Source organism: Erpetoichthys calabaricus, chromosome 1, assembly GCF_900747795.2.
Source record: "Erpetoichthys calabaricus chromosome 1, fErpCal1.3, whole genome shotgun sequence".
NCBI classification, from domain to species: domain Eukaryota; kingdom Metazoa; phylum Chordata; class Cladistia; order Polypteriformes; family Polypteridae; genus Erpetoichthys; species Erpetoichthys calabaricus.
The window spans coordinates 166,321,754-166,344,661 of record NC_041394.2 but is presented as its reverse complement, the minus strand read 5'-3'; positions in this window follow the sequence as shown (position 1 = coordinate 166,344,661).

The window sequence follows — 22,908 nt, the reverse complement described above, 5'->3', positions numbered from 1 at the left end:
TAAACACAATTTTGGCTGTTTGATGGAAAGCACCAAACAAGATGTCAATAGCTGATTCTTCACCTTTCCTGAATGGGCAGAGTTTATTTAGTTTAAATATATATCCTCCCCAAATGTTATTCCTTTTTTATGAGTATTCATATAAGTATTATTCAATCCTGTTTTGAAAGGTTGTCTCCATTTGAAGATATTTATATGGGAGGCAGAAAAACTACATGTTAAAAAGTCTGCATTGCAAATATCAAAAGCAGATAGTTGCAAGGCACTACCTGGCTGTCAACTATAGTACTGCATTGTAAACATTCCTCATTTGAAGAAAGGGGTGATTACACAACTGCTGAGTTGGATCTGGAAAGAACATGTTCTAAGAAACCCTATCTAATTGCTGTTTTCTGTGGTCCAGTCATTATTTATTATTATCAATTTAATTGTAATTAGATTGTGGTTTGTTCACTCTAAACAAAGTAAAAAAACAATTTAAGGAAAATACTTTGCTGTCTGCTACTCCATTATAACAACTTTACATTTGAGCCTTTCCTCAATTACACAATATTTAAATCTTGGAAGACACTAGGTATTTTAACCCTTAGAGATATTTTATTAATGTTGTTTTTGCACCTTTTGATCAGCTCTGTTGTAAATACGGAATTCCTTTAATACACTTATTTTTCTATTTATAAGACAGAAACTTTGCTAAGAAACAATTTTTGTGTAACTCCTCTGAAAATTGTACACTTGACACACCTCTCCAAATTGAAATTATCTAAAATATATCAGGTATTAGACCAGTGTTTCCCAACCTTGGTTCTGTGGCCCCAGTGTGGCTGCAGGTATTTTTTTCTTTTTAACAATATTTTCATCTTGATTTTCATTCTACTTTTCTAGGTGTTCTAATTGTTTAATTAATCCATTATTTACTAATTAGTGGGTCTGATGCTAAAGTACTTGCAGCCTTTGATTATTCAGTGTTGTTTGCCAGTGTGTCTGCTCTGCTCATTTTTAATTGTCATTAATAAGATACAACAAAGGGGAAAAACTGCACAGAGAAAGGGCAAAATAAAATGAAATTAACAAAAGAGAGTTAAGCATTTAAATCTATAGCAAAAGCAGAAATATTTCTAAATGTGTTATAAATGTAAAAATCATGCTGCTGTGCTTTTCTGAATGTAGAATAAAAGAAAAATAATACCAGCTAATTAAATGAGATCAGGTCTATCAGGTGTTGGCACTGATTAGGAATCTGGTTGGAACAAAAACCTGCAGTCACAGGCAATGCCGTCTCAAAAAACAAGGCCCGCTCATGCCTGTGGTGATGTCACAATCGAGGTGCTACAGCAGCAACAGACGCATATAGAGAACCTGTCGCGTTGTACGCGTGTAAATAAATTATTCCCGTGTAAAATTAATTAATGCAATGCGTGAAATAACAAAGGGAAGTCAGTTGCGTTATGCATTTTATTTATTTTTATATTAAACGTCACACATAACGTTTAAATCACATATTTGACATACTTAACAGCGACTATTATGTAGATATCAGCAACTCAACATTAATGCAATTAATGCCTTAAACATGAGATTAACCTAAGAGTAACACTGAATACTGTACTGAATAAAACAATGCAATACTGAATGTTCATATATGAAAATGACTATGATAAAGTAAGAAAAAAAAAATAGAAAATCACAGCGACGAGCGGTTGGCACCATATGAAAAATGAATGTTTACATGCATCTCAGGAAATCACATATTCCTGGATTAAACAGAAGTAACGTGAAAAATAATGCAGATTTACCCGTTAATAATCACAAGAAAAGCTACATTTAACACTTTGTTAATGCAGTTAAATCTAAAAAATAAGCAACACCAGATAAAATACAAACAGCCATTATTTTGGAGTGACTAATGATAAATGATGATTTTTTTCATACCATCATAAAATAAGCAAAATTAACAAATGTGCTGATATTATTCTGTACGAAAGCAGAACGTTATATCAAAAGAACTGGCTTATTAGTTATCTCTTTTTTGTCAATGTAGCTAGTTTACATTTGGGGTTAGCTTTTTCCTTAAAAGTACCACGTTTATCTGCATTGAATAGCTTGTTACTTACTGTTCATATACATTTTTACACAACTGTAGCTAAACATTCCTTTCTTAAGCCTACTCTCGACAATAACATAGGTAATACTGCACATGTATCAGCTGGTTTTCCCTCACCACTCAAACACATAACATTATGCCTACTAGTACTGCATAAAACTGTCCCACTTTCCCCAGTTTATATTTTTCCACATACAAGTACATAAGTATAACTTTATTGTTTTTAACGTTATCACATAAATATATGCCTGTAAGTACCTGCAAAAAGATCTAGATAAAAATATAGAATAGACAGTCTACCACATAAACCAATATTTAAAAAATACTTAAAACTACTCTGTATTATTGTATGTTTAAAAAAAAATTGTCGTGGCGACACCTAACACAGGTCACAGAGTCACACCATTATACTGCATTATATGCCCTAACCTCCACTTGCAGCATTATCGATGTTACCTGGCATGCGGTGCAGTTGTTCACCATTAAAATAAACAAAACACATCAAAATATTACCTTGCACTGCACCGCAGACATCTGAACTTATAACCTTTACGATTGCAATAACTTTATATCAAAAACTAAAACGCCATTAACTTTCTTTACAACTTCAACGACGATCTTAGACGGAAAGTTCAGCTGGCACTGTTTGTAAACGTAGCACCTCGATTGTGACGTCACCGGACCAATAAGTAATGCATGAGCGGGCCTTGTTTTTTGAGACGGCATTGCCCCAGGACCAAGGTTGGGAAACACTGGATTAGTCTGTAATTGTGAGCAATTCCAGGTAGTTTCAGTTAGTGATGGGCGGAGTGAAGCCTCACGAAGCATCAACACGTTTGAAGCAATTGTGTCGGAAATCGTATCGAAGTTTCGAAGCATTTGACACTCACCTCTCTAGGGACACCTCCTGGCCATTTTCATTAACGTTACAGAAACTCATGATCCACTTCAGTGACATCTGTTACCACTGTTATTGCTTTTATTTTTTCGCTGCTACAGACTGACAATGAAGAAAAGGGGTCGTCAGCAGCTTCTAGTGTCTGATGTCTAAAAAATATAAATATAACTAACGCCGACAGGCAGAATGCGCTATACGATAGCAAGAGTTAAACAAAACAAGACGCCTCACTCATGGATTCCCGGCTCTTTCAATTAGTATTTACTTTTGCACTGTATCATTATAGTCGCTCCTGTTATTAGTATTATAATTAACCCTCATCTTTTCTTGAGATCACATTTAATAGCCTTAAGTGTTTTCTTTGGTCTGACTTAATTAAAACGAGAGTAGACAGAAAATAAAGGTTTATCCTTGTACTTTGCCATGATATAGGTAAGCACATTTGAGAAAGAAAAGATGAAATCCTTAAATCATAGATGTTATTATTCGATCAAGTATTGAAATATTTAATTTATTAATACTTTACAATATTTTGTGGAGCACAAAAGTAACGAGTTCGCTATGAAGAAAAGATGCCGTCAGTGGCTCAATTAACTAAGGTGGTTGCTTTTCGAATTCTGAGCATAGTGCTAGCCCGAGTTTGATCCGAGTTAAAGACTCATCATAATTAATAATAATTAAAAAAATAATCTGGAGTGAAATCTTTATAACCCATTTGATCTAAATAATTTTGTTAGGGAATCATCCCCACTTAGAATCGCCACCAAAATGCGATGACTAATTGCGTAAGGCAGCTCACGTATTTACATTAATCCATCTTCTATTCATCACCGTTTGACGTCCATGAACCCCTCCTTTGAATAATGTGATAACAAACCCATTGTGGTAGATCAGGTTGAATTTGCTCTGCTGCACCAAACATTCAAAGGTGTAAATCCGGAGCACATCAGAGAGGCTGAGAGACACGGCGCAGATCAGTCACTGGCACACCGACACACAAGGGACACTCCAAGGTGAGCAGTGCATGTATCAAGTGAGCATTGCACGTATCAAGGTCGGTATTAAAGATCCTCTTGAGTGCTGAGGCAACAACAAAAAGCAGCGGGATAAACACATCTGGACCTGCTGTCAAAAAAGCATTTTTTAACAGCAGCATCCCTCCCTCGTGAACACATCTTCAAGGTCCGGACAGGCGATCAGTAAAAAGTTGTCTTAGTCACAGCACAGTGCAATAATAAAACATTTCCTAAAACATATAGTTGTCCAGTCTGTATCATTCCTAAGCAATCTTCCAGTTATAGAGGCGCAATCCCAGTTACTAGCACATTTACCATGTAGCTCCCCCCCCCACCCCCAACACTCAAAGTAAGAACGCATTCCACGTTATTAATTTAATATTTAAAAATTTAAACCACTAAACCCGCCAACAACAACTACAATAACAGTTGAAATCGTCACTCAAATATTTTTTTTGTTATAGACATAAAACAAGATGCCCATTTCCATTTGATATATCTTTACTAGCGTTCTCGCCTTGCTCACTCTCGGTCCACGGTAGAATTTGCTGTTAAATGAAAAAGAAAAACAGACTCTTTTGGGTGACAATTCACAATTGGTGGACGTGGGACCCGAACACACGCAAGCCTTATTATGGAGTGGCAACCCTACCGCTGCACCACTACTGTTTTCAGCAGGGTGGATGTATATAATGTATGTTTTTTATGTATGTATGTATGTAATGAAGACAAAAACAATTATATATAGATGTATACTATATGACATACGTTCAATGTTGCATGAAAACGTTGCATGAGGCGAAGAATGGATATTTATGAGAGTATTATAGTGAGAGATGTGTCGTCACACGTATTACTAAAGCTCTTCTTTGCAGCATTATGCATTCTACAAGTCGGCATTTGTATGATGTATAATTTATAATTTAAATTTTTGCCACAAAGTATTATCGGGCACAATCATTTAACATGTATGGATCATCCACAAACATTCATTTCAATGGGAATTCTGTCGAGTTTTTGAACTCTGTTGATGCCATATGCACTTCAAACGGGAGCTCGATGAATAATGATTCGAAGCACTAAGCAGACATGCACACTGGAATCGTCAAGCTTGGTTTGAAGCACTGAGCAGACATGCGTACTGAGTAGTGCTGGGCGGTATACCGGTTCATACCGAAAACTGTTTTTTATTTTTTTTATGATATGGATTTTTCTTATACCGCAACACCGGTTTAAATTGCCTAAACGACGTTCAGAACGTGGCACAGCGGGAAACTGTTCAAGTGGGGACCTTTTTCACTGCTACACCGCTAAACACAGATTTGTTGCACTAGGGCTCTTTTTCACTGCTACACCACCAAATACTGTAGGTAGCGGTAGCATAGGTATTGCGCGGTGAAAATGGACAGAGAACATTCCGAAACTGAAGCCGACGATAAAGATGAACAGAAGAACTTTTGCCGAAAAAAAGGAGTCACGTCCATCGCCTGGAGATGCTTTAGTTTTAAAAGGTCAGATGTGTAAATACTGTTTCTATACTACTGGATAATACTGAAAGCCAAGTTGTACTTGTTTTATTTGTTTTCAATACAGTGTAATGTACCTGGGTACTGTACAATAGTGTGACGACATGTTGACTTTATTCTCGACATTTCCACTTTAATCTTGACGCTTATGACGAGAATAAAGTCGACATGTTGACTTTATTCTCAACATTTCTACTTTATTCTCGCCGTTTATGTCAAGATTAAAGTCGACATGTTGACTTTATTCTCGTAATTTGTCATTAAAGTAGAACATCGTAAACTAAACTTCATTGTAAAATGAATATTTAATTTACTAGATTTTCTCAAACCCCGTCATAAGTTATATAGCACATTAAATGCTTTGTGTTAAGTGATTCTTAAACTGACTTCTTCTTGCACTAAGAGGAGGCGCCGGCAGCGATCGCCGCACAGAATACATTCACTTCATGTTCTTCCTGCTCTCTGAACATTTAGAATGCTAAGATAAATACTTAATATAATTTTCATGGTGAAATGCATTAAAGCATGCATTAATCATATGGGGGCATGGCGGCGTGCCTGCCTTGCATTTGCATGTTTTTCTGGTGGGTTTACTCGGCGTGCTTCAGTTTCCTTTCAAAGTCATGTAGCCCGCTCAGAAGAACATGCATTGAATTCTGTGTTCGTGTCTCCGACCAGCAGATCACAAACCCAACATTTACACAATATTTAAGTTAAACCTGTGCGATAGCTATTCATACATCCAGTTTTTTGGAGCCTCGTCACACCTGCTATAAAGTTCTCTACACTGAACATACACCTGGGGGCCCCTTACTGCGAGAGAGCAGCACTACCGCCTCACTACCGTGCATGTGTAATACCTGCTTTAATGCATTTCATCATGAAAATGATATCAAGTATTTATCTTAGCATTCTAAATTTTCAGAAAGCAGGAATATCATGAAGTGAATGGATTCTGTATGGTGATCGCTGTCTTCTCTTAGTGCGGAGGAAGTCAGTTTAAGAAGCGTAGTGATTAACCACTAGGTCGGAGAACGTAACACAAAGCATTTAAAGTGCTGCATTAATTTATGACGGGGTAAATTAAGTAATTGATTAGACATTGATTTTAGGAAGAAGTTTAGTTTACGACATTCTAGCCTCAAGCAGATTCGAAGCCTCGGACATGCGCAGTGGGTTAACTGAAGCTTCGAAGCCTCAAGCAGATTCGAAGTCTTGAACATGCGCACTGGGTTCTCGGACATGCGCACTGGGTTAACTGAAGCTTCGAAGCCTCAAGCAGATTCGAAGCCTCGAACATGCGGACTGGGTTAACAGAGGCTTCGAAGCCTCGAGCAGACATGCGTAGTACTGAGATTGCATCATGACGGGGCTTCGAAGCCTCAGACATGCGTAGTACTGAGATCATGACAGGGCTCCGAAGCCTCAGACATGCGTAGTACTGAGATCATGACGGGGCTCCGAAGCCTCAGACATTCATAGTACTGAGATTGTGTCGTGACAGGCTTCGAACGGGGCTTTGAAGCCTCAGACATGTGTAGTACTGAGATCATGACGGGTCTCCGAAGCCTCAGACATGCGTAGTACTGAGATCATGACAGGGCTCCGAAGCATCAGACATGCGTAATACTGAGATCATGACGGGGCTCCAAAGCCTCAGACATGTGTAGTACTGAGATTGGATCATGACAGGGCTTCGAAGCCTTGAGCAGACATGGTCACTGGTTATTGAATCTTTGTGAAGCCTTAGCACACTCAAAGGCATTGACCTCTATTTTGAGAGTCTATCTATCTGACACTTAACTCTCTAGTTCCATCCATCCATCCATTATCCACCGCTTATCCGAGGTCGGGTCGTGGGGGCAGCAGCCCAAGCAGGGAAACCCAGACCTCCCTCTCCCTGGCCACCTCCTCCAGCTCCTCTGGGAGGACCCCGAGGCGTTCCAGGGCCAGGAGGGAAATATTATCCCTCCAGCGTGTCCTGGGTCTGCCCCGTGGCCTTCTCCCAGTGGGGCATACCCGGAACACCCCCCCAGGGAGGCGTCCAGGGGGCATCCTAACCAGATGCCCGAACCACCTCAACTGACTCCTCTCAATGCGGAGGAGCAGCGACCCTACTCCAAGTCTCTCCCGGATAACTGAACTCCTCACCCTATCTCTAAGGGAAAGTCCAGCCACCCTGCGGATAAAAATCATTTCGGCCGCTTGTATCCGGGATCTTGCTCTTTAGGTCACTACCCAAAGTTTGTGGCCATAGGTGAGGGTAGGAACGTAGATTGAATGGTAAATCAACAGCCTCGCCTTTTGGCTCAGTTCTCTCTTCACCACGACGGACCGTTGCAGAGCCCGCATTACTGCGGATGCCGCACCGATCCGTCTGTCAACCCCCTGCTCTATTCTTCCCTCACTCATGAACAAGACCCCGAGATACTTGAACTTCTCCACTTGAGGCAGTACTGTGCTCCCAACCCGGAGAGAGCATTCCACCCTTTTCCAGCTGAGAACCATGGCCTCGGATTTAGAGGTGCTGACTCTCATCCCCCTGCTTCGCACTCAGCTGCGAACCACTCCAGTGAGAGCTGGAGGTCACTGTCCGATGAAGCCAACAGAACCACGTCATCCACAAATAGCAGAGATGAGATTCTGAGGTCACCGAACAAGACCCCCTCCCCTCCTTGGCTGCGCCTAGAAATTCTGTCCATATAACTTATGAACAGAATCGGTGACAAAGGGCAGCCCTGGCGGAGTCCAACCTCAACAGGAAACGAGTCCGACTTATTACCGGCAATGTGGACTAAGCTCCTGCTCCTCCTGTACAGGGACTGGATGGCTCGTAACAACGAGCCTTGTACCCCGTACTCTTGGAGCACACCCCATAGGATGCTTCGAGGGACACGGTCGAATGCCTTCTCCAAATCCACTAAACACATGTGGACTGGTTAGGCAAACTTCCATGCCCCCTCCAGGATCCTGGCCAGGGTGTAGAGCTGGTCCAGTGTTCCACAGCCGGGACGGAATCCGCATTGTTCCTTTTGAATCCGAGATTCGACTATCGACTGAACTCTCTTCTCCAGCACCCCTGAATAGCCCTTACCGGGGAGGCTGAGGAGTGTGATCCCCCTATAGTTGGAACACATCTTCCGGTCACCCTTCTTAAAAAGGGGAACCACTACCCCGGTTTGCCAATCCAGAGGCACTGCCCTCGATGTCCATGCGATGTTGCAGAGATGTGTCAACCAGGACAGCCCCACAACATCTAGAGCCTTGAGGAACCCAGGGTGAATCTCGTCCACTCCAGGGGCCCTGGCACCTCGTAGCTTTTTAACTACCTCGGCGACCTCAGCCCCTGTTATGGAAAGGCCCCCCCGGGAGTCCTCCAGCTCTGCTTCCTCTAAGGAAGACATGCTGGTGGGATTGAGAAGATCCTCGAAGTATTCCTTCCACCGGTCAATAACGTCTACAGTTGAAGTCAGCAGGGCCCCATCTCCACTATACACAGTGTTGGTGGAGCACCGCTTTCCCCTCCTGAAGCGCCTGACGGTTTGCGAGAACCTTCTCGGTGTCCGACTGAAAGTCGTTTTCCATGGCTTCCCCAAACTCCTCCCATGCCCGAGTTTTTGCCTCTGCAACAGCTGATGCCACCATACGCTTGGCCCGCCGGTACCCCTCAGCTGCCTCTGGAGTCCCACTGGTCAACCAGGCCCGATAGGACTCTTTCTTCAGCTTGACGGCCTCTCGAACCTTAGGTGGCCACCACCGGGTTCGTGGATTGCCGCCACGAGAGGTACCAACAACCTTGCGGCCACAGCTCCATTCTGTTGCTCGACAATGGAGGCTTGGAACATGGCCCATTCAGACTCAATGTCCTTCACCTCCCTCGGAATGAGGATGAAGTTCTGCCGGAGGTGGCAGTTAAAGATCTTTCTGACCGGTTCCTCCGCCAGACGTTCCCAGCAGAACCTCATTATTCGTTTGGGTCTGCCTGGTCTGTCCGGCAGCCTCTCCCGCCATCTGATCCAACTTACCACCAGGTGGTGATCAGTTGACAGCTCAGCCCCTCTCTTCACCCAAGTGTCCAAGACATAAGGTTGCAGATCTGATGACACAATTACAAAGTCGATCATCGAGCTGTGACCTTAGTCATCATGGTGCCAAATGCACTTATGGACACCCTTATGCTCGAACATGGTGTTCGTTATGGACAATCCATGACCAGCACAGAAGTCCAACGACTGAACACCGCTCGAGTTTAGACCTCTCCAGGTTTCAGTGTCGTTGCCGACATGAGCGTTTAAGTCTCCCAGCAGGACGATAGAGTCCCCAGGAGCTGCACCTCGCAGCGCCTCTTCCAGGGACTCCAAGAAGGCTGGGTACTCTGAACTGCTGTTTGGCGCATAAGCGCAAACAACAGTCAGAGTCCTTACCCCAACTCGAAGGCGTAGGGAAACAACCCTCTTGTCCAACGGGGAGAACCCCAACGTACAGGCCTCGAGCCAGGGGGCTATAGATAGATAGATAGATATTTTATTAATCCCAAGGGGAAATTCACATACTCCAGCAGCACCTTACTGATACAAAAAACAATATTAAATTAAAGATTGATAATAATGCAGGTAAAAACAGACAATAAGCAAGCCCACCCCTGCCCGACGCCTCTCACCCACAGCAACTCCAGAGTGGAACAAAGTCCAGCCTCTATCAAGAGGAATGGTTCCAGACCATGCGTAGAGGTGAGCCCAACTATATCTAGCTGGTACCTCTCAACCTCTCGCACCAGTTCAGGCTCCTTCCCCGCCAGAGAGGTAACATTCCATGTCCCAAAAGCCAGTTTCGGCAACCGAGGGACGGAATGCCAGAGTTCCCGTCTTCGGCTACCACCCATATCACATTGCACCCGACCCCTATGGCCTCTCTTGCAGGTGGTGGGCCGACAAGAGATCTAGTTATATTTTGTAATCGTATTGACATTACACATTTCAGTTGATATAGTTAAACTACAATTCAGGTAGTTGCTGAGAATTAATTATTGTTCTTGTGGATTGCTGTGATTTCCTTTGTCTGATACATAGTGTCAAAGATGTATTGTCATATGTCAACTTTATATATATAAAAAGATTAGGTAAATCGTGCAACCTTTTTATGGAATGCTTCATTTTGTTCAAATCTGTACGTCATATACTGTAGTCTGCATCTATAAATATAATTTTTTAGTCTTCATTAGGAGAATACAACAATGATACTCTCATGTCAATTAAACCAATTTAACGTGTATATGTCAAACAACATATTTCTACATCTGCCGCAGTAAGAACAGTAGTAGTAGTTCAGTTGTGCGGAGCTCGTTAATTATCCCCATTAGGTGGCTCAATGGTATTGCAATTGTCTCTTAGTAAAAACACCAGGGGTTCGTGTCGTTGATCCTCCTCTTGTGAAAGGTTTTTTTTTTCAATTCTCCATTTACCAATATTTCCAGCTTGGACGGATAGCGAGCGAATCGAGCTATCGAGGGAAGGTTGGGCCGCCGTAGTCGGGCAGGGGGCACACGTCCCTAATTATATTGTGTATGTAAAGAGTTTCACTGTAAAACGTAATAAGCTTCATATTTGTGTGTTTGGAGACCCTGGTGTCGTACTGAATTTGTATTGTAGAAAAACAAACTACTGTGCAGCATGCCTAAATGTGTCTTTTTGTTTCTGATCGCTATACAGCACTTCCAACTTGGGACAATTCGCTATAAACAGCTTCAGCCAATCAGCACCTTTTAAACATGCAGAATGACAGTGTGAACCTTTATTGTAGCGGCGCAGCATCTTTGTTTCAGTCAGTCATTGTCCTGTTAGACTATTTACTGTTAAGTGCTGCTTGAACTACTGTTTATAGTACAACAGGTGGCCTACCTAGTTCTTAAATCGATATTGAAATGCACACACAAGTCTCCTAAATTATTTATTGAAATGCCTATACATTTACAGTGTCCGTGTGTCACATATTTTTCGTTACTACTTGCGAGTCCCGTATCATTGAGATTCTGTTTTATATTCTGAAAAAGCAAACTTTTTAAAAGGAGTGTTAATTGAACTGACTGTAGCAGACTTGTCATCTTCTTAAAATGACTTTATTGATTTGATATTGACAATTAATCATAAGGTCAAAAATTAAGGAGGATATGAATTTGCATGGACTGTGCTGTTTTTTTTTTCATGACATTGCGTCAGTAGAGAGTGCGTGACGTTAACAATGCATTCTGTCCTAAATGACAGCGCACACGCTTTTTGATATTTCCTAAAGGCCAATGTTTCTCAATTTGCTCATTAATATATTTTGGCAGTGTATTTTAGTGAGAATGATTATAAACATGTTACCCATGTTCATTTCCCATGTAGATATGTAACGTTTGGTGAGAATAAATAAAAAGTAACAACACATATAATAGTTATGTTGCATTGTTTATGATTAACAAAATTTATAGTTTATCTGAAATGTTCTACTTATACAGTCGATTTATTCCACTTCTGAAGGTGTACATTGTCGGTATTCTCCATTGCATTTGCCCCCCAGTTTAACGTGTGCCAGTGCAACTGTGGGGTGGCAGACAAGCTCACGTAATGGGTGACAAGGCACATTCTCACTCTGATGCCGAGGCTCTTGTCATGAATATTCCCATCTTGTGCTTTTTCTCGTTCCTGCCAGTTTACTATTATTATTGGACACGTATGTAGAGGAAATGTGTGTCTTATTTTATGTCTATGAAAGGAAGGACGGTAAAGCCTTGAATGAAACTGAGTGTTGATGCGTTGGGTAACAAGACAGGTTAAGGAGCAGGGAACGTTAAATGTGAAAGTGACTGCGGGGGATTGTGTAACTGGAAGATGGTTTAAGAATACAGAAACGACAAAAGCTTAGTCTTTCCATAATTCTATTTACATCAATGATTTACTCTGTTGTGTTGCAGTTCGGAAGATTACTTATTTACCCCCCCCCCAGCGCAGCCTTTGATAAGATGCATTCAGAAGGAAAGGATGTTGCTGACAAAGTCAGGTGCTTTTTTGAAAGTTTCGCTCCAGATGTGCTTATCCAGCTGCTCCTTCTTGTCAGTACTTGAGTGATCTTTATGTTCACCTTTGGATGAATTCGCAAAGTTTCTTTACAACTTTTTTGTCTCATTAAAGCAGAAATCCCGAGGCTTTCCTAAAATTGCAGAAGACACTGTTGATGGCGCTGATTCTGTTTTAAAGACAGTTGTGATTAGTTATGCAGCACACACTTTTACTCACATTGCTTTTTGGAAATCAATAATACAAATCAGCTACAGATCTGGGAATCACTGAATAGTAAACACGTTTAATGAGGAGTGTCTTGCGCATATACTGGTGTAATGACCACGTCGGCTTTAGTGAAGCATTTCTTAGCCTCTCTGATATGATCGACATGGGGTAGAATAAATTCTGGATTGTTATAATACGTGCTACCTTACGCAAAATATGCTCTTTAATTTGTTACAGATTTTAGGTGGACACGATTCCACACCAAGGAAAAAGGTGCCCCATGTAAATCTTTCATAATGTCTCCAAAATATATTTGTTAACTTATAGACAAGTACTACTTAACTGTTTTATACAAAATCCTTACTTCAACATATGCGAGCCCCAATTAGGATTTGAACTCGAGTTAGCGCACCTTATCGCTGTAGCACGGACAACTGCTTTTACGCTTTGAGCCAAAGCACTTTAGCAGACTAGTGAGTGACCATGAGTATCATGTAAAACTAGAGAAAAAACACATTTTTCTTTTTTTTTTTTTCCTGTGCGGAGCTTCTTTAGAACTTGGAATAATTCATTAATATTGTCTATTCAGTGGATTCAGAAAGTAGGTAGAACCTTTTACTTTCTGCAGACTTTACTGTGTTGTAGACTTAATTTTAAATGAATACATTTGACATTTTGGCCCATCATTCAACACTCAATAACCCATAATGATAAAGTGAAAACAGGTTTTCAGAAAGGTTTGTCTGTTTAATAAAATCCAAAACTGGAATCTCTCATTAATGTAAGAATTCAGTCCCTTATTTTAGTACTTTTTCGAAACACCTTTGGAAGTAATTACAGTTTTGAGTCTTCTTGGGTAAGTCTGTACAAACTTTGTAAACCTGGATATGGGCAGTTTATTCCTTTCTTTCTAGCAGAACCTCTCAAGTTCTATTAGATTGGAGAGGAATCACGGGTAACCTGCCATTTTCAGGTCTCTCCACAGTTCTTTTCACAGTTCTGGGCCCCTTAAGGACAACCAGAGGCTTTTTCTGAAGCCACTCCATCATTGTCTTGGCTATATGCTTTGGTTCATTGTTGTGCTAAAAGGAGTCCTTTAAATGCTGTTTGACAAAGTCCACTTGGGAGTTATCCACTCGGCTACTGCTATAAATGCCAGATTGATGAATATGATATGATGGTTGCTTTTCCGACCAGTTGTCCCATCTCACCAGAGGACTTCTAAAGCTCTGTTTGAGTGACCAAAGCCCTTCTTTACTTTTTCTCAGTTTGACAAGATGGGCAACTATAGAGTCCTGGAGGTTCCTACCTTCTTCCATTTCATAAAAAGTGAAGGCACTATGCTCCTGGTAAAACCTGAAGTTTTTGAATTTCATTTTTGTATCCTTGCTCTGATCTATGCCTCACTCACAATTTTATCGCAGAGGTTTGCAGAGAGTTCCTTGGCCCTATGGCCTGGTTTGTTTGACATGGATTGTGAATTGTGGGTTTATATGACGTATTTATCTATTTAAACTAATATCTACAACACAATTAATTGTGCAGAAATTGATGGTGTCTGAATACTTTTCTGTATACAGTAATCCCTCCTCCATCGCGGGGGTTGCGTTCCAGAGCCACCCGCGAAATAGGAAAATCCGCGAAGTAGAAACCATATGTTTATATGGTTATTTTTAGAATGTCATGCTTGGGTCACAGATTTGCGCAGAAACACAGGAGGTTGTAGAGAGACAGGAACGTTATTCAAACACTGCAAACAAACATTTGTCTCTTTTTCAAAAGTTTAAACTGTGCTCCATGACAAGACAGAGATGACAGTTCTGTCTCACAATTAAAAGAATGCAAACATATCTTCCTTTTCAAAGGAGTGCAAAGCAAGCAGTCAAAAAAAAAATCAATACGGCTTTTTGGCTTTTAAGTATGCGAAGCACCGCCGGTACAAAGCTGTTGAAGGCGGCAGCTCACACCCCCTCTGTCAGGAGCAGGAAGAGAGAGAGAGAGAGAGAGAGAGAGAGAGAGATAGCGAGAGACAGATAAAAAAATCAATACGTGCCCTTTGAGCTTTTAAGTATGCGAAGCTCCGTGCAGCCTGTCCTTCAGGAAGCAGCTGCACACAGCCCCCCTGCTCACACCCCCCTACGTCAGCGCAAAAGAGAGAGAGAGAGAGAGAGAGAAAGTAAGCTGGATAGCTTCTCAGCCATCTGCCAATAGCGTCCCTTGTATGAAATCAACTGGGCAAACCAACTGAGGAAGCATGTACCAGAAATTAAAAGACCTATTGTCCGCAGAAACCCGCGAAGCAGCGAAAAATCCGCGATATATATTTAAATATGCTTACATATAAAATCCGCGATGGAGTGAAGCCGCGAAAGGCGAAGCGCGATATAGCGAGGGATCACTGTATATAAATTTTAATGTCTTTTGGATTATGATCCGTTTCTACAAAACTTTGCAGTTATTTTGGTATACATTGTAGTCTAACTTAGAATAATGTCTAATAAAATTTTAGATTTTCTATGTCTGAATATCTAGAAAAAGATAAAAACTGAAATAATCTCACTAAATGTTCAGATTATTAGCTGAAGTAATACTTAATTTATAGTGCTACATATCCACTAGATGGCAACGAGTCAATGAAATTGTTCAGAAGATAGATAGATAGATAGATAGATAGATAGATAGATAGATAGATAGATAGATAGATAGATAGATAGATAGATAGATAGATAGATAGATAGATAGATACTTTATTAATCCCGAAGAAATGGCACCTTTTAATGTTGAATCTATGTATAGAATCTTATGTACTTGAATTTGTTTCTGTCTGTCTGTTCAAGCATCACACAAAAATCACCAATTCTGTTTCTAAAATAAATTGCAGTTATTTCCAGTATAATCTAATTTTGAATGTAGGCTAATACAATTTTAGATGTTCTATATATTAATATCTAGATGAAATAAAATACTGAGACAACCTTGCTAAAAGTTGAAATTTTTGCTGGAAGTTTGTGCCTTTTAACCTCAATATCCCTAGAACACAACAGGATATCAATGTGATTTTTACTTCAAAAGAATTAGAAATGGATGCGTAACAAAATAAAACTTTCAGGCATTTATGTTGACTACAATATTTATTTTAATTAATTTTTTTAATATGTAAGCGTGTTGAAAAAGATTTTTACATTTGTCTCGCAGTAACTCTTTAACCATTTATTGTATCAAAAATCTATTCAGTTTTTTTTCTTTTATTAAAATCAAAAAAAATTCCATACATGCAAGTCAAGTTTAACAAAACTGGTTTGAAACAAATTGACCCCCACCCATGAGAAAGAGTGCTAGTTCAGCAGAGTAGCACTTTAATAATAGTAAAAATATGTAGATAGATAAGATAGATAGAATAGAAAAAGAGGGGAGAGAATCCACTTCCTCAATTAAATGCTTATTCTAAAATGTTATTTATCAGATCCTGTCAGGTTTTGAAAAAGTTTTGTACAGATCCTCTAAGTGAGAATTAGATTTTTTCCAATTTTAGATAATATATAACATCACTTATCCACTGACTTACAAGAGGTGAGTTAGGATTCTTCCAGTTGAGCAAGATAAGTCTACGTGCCAAAAGTGTAGTAAAGGCAATTACAATTTGTTTGTACTTCTGCACTTTAAGCCCATCTGGAAGTACACCAAACACAGCTGTTAGTGGATCAGAAGGGATTGTGACATCCAGGCTATCTGAGAGGCATTTAAAAATTTTCGTCCAAAATGATGTTAATTTGGTGCATACCCAAACTATATGGCCCAGTGAGTCTGGAATTTGATTGCAATGTTTGCAGATTTGATCTTTTTGGACAATTTTAAACGAGAGAGATGCTCTCGATATATATTTTTAAATTGAATAATTGTATGCTTTGCGCATATGGAGCTTGAGTGAATTCTGTGCATCGCTACCTTCCATTCCTTTTCTGAGATGTTGAGTGAGAGATCCTTTTCCCACAGTACTCTGAGATCTTTGAAAGGGAGGGATTTTAAAATGTTTTTATATATTACATAAATTGCTGTTTTGAGTCCTCAAGACTGATCAAAATTTCTTCCGATATAGAGGTAGGTGGGAGGTGAGGGAAATTGGGTAGGTTTTGTATAACAAAGTTTCTAATTTGAAGGTAGTGAAAGAAATGTGTTGCTGGAAAGTTAAATTTGGAGTGTAATTGTTCATAGGGTACAAAGACATTGTCAATGTACCGATCTCTAAGTGATTTAATCCTGGATGTTTTCCAGACATTAAAAACTGCGTACGTTTGAGAGGGTGGAAAAAGGTAGTTATCGTGCATAGGTGCCACAGATAAAAGCTTCTCTATCTTAAAATACTTCCTACGTTGGTTCTATATTCGGATTGAGTGAAGCACTATTGGGTTGTTAGTATATTGGCGATGACTTGTACTTCTTGGGGTACACAGCAGGGAATATAAAGAAGTACTGCAGGATTTTATTTCTATTGTGGACCAAGTCTGTGTCTGCTCATCTATTTGTGTCAATGTCCAGGTTTTTATAGCTTGTATATTTGCTGCCCAGTAATAAAATTGAAAGTTAGGTAGAGCCATGCCACCTTCTTCCTTAGTTCTTTGTAGTGTCGCCTTTTGGATACGTGGATGATTTGATTTCCAAATAAAAGAGGTTATGGTTGAATCTAATTTTTTAAAAAATGATTTATTGATGTATATTGGAATGTTCTGAAATAGAAAAAGAAGCTTAGGAAGGATATTCATCTTGACAGTGTTAATTCTTCCAACTAAAGTGAGATGAAGGGTAGACCATCTATGCAAGTCTTGCTTATTTTTTTCCATGCAGACAGCAAAATATTTTTGATAAAGAGCTTTATGTTTACCCCTAGGTATTTAAACTGATCTGTGATGATAAAAGGGAAGGTGTCCAATCTAATTTTGTGTGCTTGAGAATTCACTGGTAAGAGCAGACTTTAATTCAAATTAATTCTGAGACCAGAAATATTTTAAAATTCTGTAAGTGCTGTTAGGACTGCAGACACAGTATTTTGTGAAAGGATATATACAGTACCATTCCATCTGCATATAGAAAAATTTTCTGTTCAAGTCCTTCTCTGATAATCCCCTTTATCTCATTAGCATTTTGACAGTGAGCAGCCAGTAGCTCAATGGCGATTGCAAACAGCAGTGGTGACAAAGGACATTCTTGTCTAGTACCCCGTTCTAGTTTGAAGTAGTCTGAATTAATCTTGTTAATACAAACTGGAGCTTCTGGACAGGTATACGGTAGTTTGATCCATGCACAGATGTTCGGGCCAAACCCAAATTTCTCCAATATAGTAAAAAGGTAGTTCCATTCAACCATATCAAATGCTTTTTCTGCATCCAATGATAATAATATCTTGGGGGTGTTTGACTTTGTGGGTGAATATATCACATTAAACAGGTGTCAAAGATTGGTAGCTAAGTGTCTGCCTTTAATAAATCCTGTTTGGTCTTGTGATATTACAGAAGGAAGCACTTTCTCAATCCTTCAAGCTAGGACTTTAGAAAGTATCTTTACATTGTTATTCAAAAGTGAGATTGGTCTGTATGATGCATATTGTAATAAGTCCTTATTTTGCTTAGGAAACACGGTGATTAGAGCTTTACTAAGAGTTTGAGGTAGAATTTTATTGTCTCTAGCTTCGGTAAATGTTGCTAATAAAAGGGGAGCTAGCTTAATCTATACATATTAATAAAAGGCAAAGCCCTCACTGACTCACTGACTGACTGACTGATTGACTGACTGACTGACTCATCACTAATTCTCGAACTTCCCGTGTAGGTGGAAGGCTGAAATTTGGCAGGCTCATTCCTTACAGCTTACTTACAAAATCTAGGCAGGTTTCATTTCGAAATTCTACGCGTAATGGTCATAACTGGAACATGTTTTTTGTCCATATACTCTAATGGAGGAGGCGGAGTCATGTATCGCGTCATCACGCCTCCTACGTAATCACGTGAACTAAAAACAAGGAAGAGATTTACAGCACGAGTCAAATGCGGGAACGAAGGTAAATGACGTTAATTTTTGAGTGTCTTTTAATACTGTGTAAGCATACATATTAACACGTACAATTAAATGTGTGCATTTACGGGGTGATTTCTCAGGCTTAAAAGCTCGCCTTTTATCAAACGCGGGAACAAAGGTAAATGACGTTGTTCACTGTCTTTTAATACTGTGTAACCATACATATTAACACATGTGCAATTAAACGTGTGCATTTACGGGGTGATTTCTCAGGCTTAAAAGCTCGCCTTTTACTAAAAAGGTAAATGCAAAACTATTTTCAATCATTCTATGATCTGCTTCTCACAACTGAAGGCACCGTGGCTGATGTTACGTCACTTGCTGTCCAACCATAAGCGTTACCTAGTAGGTAACCGGCCACTCACTTCACTCCCTTTCGGGAATCGAACCTCTGAGGTTTTCTTTTGTTCTTAATTAAAATTTAAAAGCAGTACTTCACCGCTGCTAAGCCCCTCTAGCGCTGACGTCCGAGGTTCGATTACCGTAAGCAAGTGCAGTGAGTGTGTTATTACATTCACGGCATTCGTATTCTGATTCACAATCTGAATGTATGGGTTTTTACCTACCAGGTAACGCTTATAGTTGGCCACCAAGTCAGGTCGAAGTGATCACTCGAGTAAAGGCAGCTTCACAAAAAAACAGATCCTTAACAAACTGTTATTAGTATATTTTCCCTCAATTTAAAAAGGTTTTATTTTCTTCTTAATAAAAATTTAAAAGCGGTACTTCGCCGGAGCGAAGCGCGTGGATTTGACCGACTGACACATACAGACATATTCATGAGTGCAGGTACTTCGGAAAGAAAGCACCGTGTAAACCTAAAGTTTAAATTAAGTTCATAGACCTACAAAAGGTTGCCATTCATTTGAGGCAAGATTGCTTTTCTTCTGTACAACTATACGTTGCATTCTCAAGAGTGTGCTTACACGGCTTCGGATATAGATATATATATATATATATATATATATATATATATATATATATATATATATATATATATATGTATGTATGTATTTCTATATATAAATATGTAAGCTTATAAGTACTGCCTTACTTCTCTTTAAGAAAGGAAGATGTAATGATACTTGATTTAAACGATTCCATGTCTTCCTGGGTTTGCTTAGCTTATTGTCAATATCTTTACACGTTTTTTTAAGACTTACTGACTGAAACGGGCTTTCACGAAAAAAGTTAGGGCTTTGCTACAGGATACACCCTCCACAAGTTAAGCAAGTAAAAATAAAATATATATTTCTGTTTTATTTAAACCTTTTAAGTTCGTATGCATAGCCCCATTTGGCTGTTTAATTTTTTTTTTTCTTTCTTCAGTAATATTAATCTCCTTAAAGAAAAAGAACATATCCATTTTACTTTTTTTGTATCTCTTTAGTAATATTTTAGTGTAAAAGGATAACCAGTATTTAAATCTTTTATGTTACTTTATACATTTATTTTACACAATGTTGAAAAATGAATAAGAAAGCTACATATTTTGGCAGCTGCTGCTTTCATTTTCAATGAAATGAAAAATGCTCTCCAAGAGAAAACGTCAATGAAGAAGAAACAGTTTGCACTATCTAAAAATGAGAAACCCTCATTTATAAAAGTTTGCTGCAGATGACTTAACTGAAAATAAATGAATAGTTCCTATGTGTATAATACATATTTATCTATTTTACTTATGCCTTTATTCCAGCAACTTACAACATCTGAGGTACAATTTGTTACATTACTTTTGTATTTTGCAGCACAGGCAGGTGAAGTAACTTCCTCAGGGTCACAAAGTGGTATCAGTACCAGGATTTGAACTGACAAGCTCCGGGTTTACTGAAATATTACTGAAGAAAGAAAAAAAACGAAAACGGGCAAATAGGGCTATGCATACAGATGTCCATCCATCCATTATCCAACCCGCTATATCCTAAATACAGGAGCCAATAAGTAGATATGTATATATACAGTGTGTGTATATATATATATATATATATATATATATATATATATATATATATATATATATATATGTGAATGTATGTATGTATATATATATGTCTATATTTATATATATATATATATATATATTTATATATATATATATATATATATATATATATATATATATATATATATATATATATATGTAGATATGTAAATTTGTATATGTATATATATATATGTACATGTGGATGTGTATATGTATATATACGTATGTATATGTAGATATGTATATATATGTATATATGTTTATGTATATATATAGTTGTATAACCTCTTTAACACACTACTTCTCCGCTGCGAAGCGCGGGTATTTTACTATATGTAGATATCTGTATATGTAGATATGTATATGTATATATATATGTTTACATAACCTCTTTAACACACTACTTCTCCGCTGCGAAGCGCGGGTATTTTGCTATATATATATATATATATATATATATATATATATATATATATATATATATATATGACAGCAACACTCATAACAATGACAACACAATTACATATATATATATGTACATATGTATATATATATGTGTCAATCTATCTATGTATGTATGTCTAGATATATATATATATATATATGTACATATGTATATATATGTGTATATATATCTAGATGTGTATATGTGTAGATATGTAAATATTTATATATATATATATATATATATATATATATATATATATATATATATATGTGTCTGTGTGTGTATGTATATGTGTGTGTTTATGTATGTGTGTATATATATGTTGATATGTGTATGTATATATATATATATATATATATATATGTATATATATGTGGATATGTGTATATGTAGATATGTATATATATATGTATATGTATATATATGTTTATGTGTGTGTGTGTGTGTGTGTATATTATATATATAAAAGACAGCAACACTCATAACAATGACAACACAATTACATTGACAATCATGTTACGTTATTTTTAAAATGTTTCCTTTTTTTTTTCGTAACCTCTTTAACACACTACTTCTCCGCTGCGAAGCGCGGGTATTTTGCTAGTTTTTTATAAAATTCAGTACGGTAGCCATCAGGGCCTGCTGCTTTCCCACTCTGAAGTGAGTTTATAGCATCTAGTAATTCTGATAGTGCCAGAGGTTTATCCAATTCCTCTGCACTGAGGGTATCTAGTTGTGGTATCTGTAATGCATCCAGAAATTAATCAGAATCAGAATATCTTTATTGTCATTGTAACAAATACAGTACAACGAAATTAGGTGCAATCCCTACGGTGTCAAAATATAAATAAATATAATTACAGAAGGATAAGAAAGGATAAGATGAAATAAGGTAGAACACAAACATTCAACATAAGACCTTAACTGCACATGAAACACTATTGCACAAGAGGTCATCTATTGCACTGCACTGGAGGTGATTAGGTGGCATTCAGTGCCCAAATAGCAACAGGGTAGAAACTGTTATTCAGTCTATTAGTCTTTGTTTTGATGCTCCTATATCTTTTGTCTGATGGCAACAGTTGGAACATGTCATGAGCGGCGTATAAGGAGTCTTTTAAGCTGTTTTCCGCTTTCCTGAGGCAGCGAGAGCTGTGCAATTCATCCAGAGTGGGTAAAGAACAGCTGATGATCTGCTGGGTAGTCTTTACGATCTGCTGAAGTGTTTTCCTCTGCGCTGTTGTGTAGCTGGAAAACCACACACAGAGGCAGTAGCACAGGATACTCTCAATAGAGCAGCCAGCAGTTTTTGGGGGATGTTATTTTTCCTGAGGACTCTCAGGAAATTAAGTCTCTGCTGAGCCTTCTTCGCCAGCTCTACTGCGTTCACATCCCAGGACAGGTCTTCCATGATGTGGACTCCAAGAAAGCGGAAGTCTGACACCCTTTCCACACAGTCCCCTCTGATGTAGAGTTGTTTGATGTCCGTTTTCTTTTTCCTAAAGTCCACAACGAGCTCCTTGGTCTTAATTGTGTTCAGGAGCAGTTTGTTGTCAGTGCACCATGCTGTCAGCCACTCCACTTCGTCCCTGTAGGCG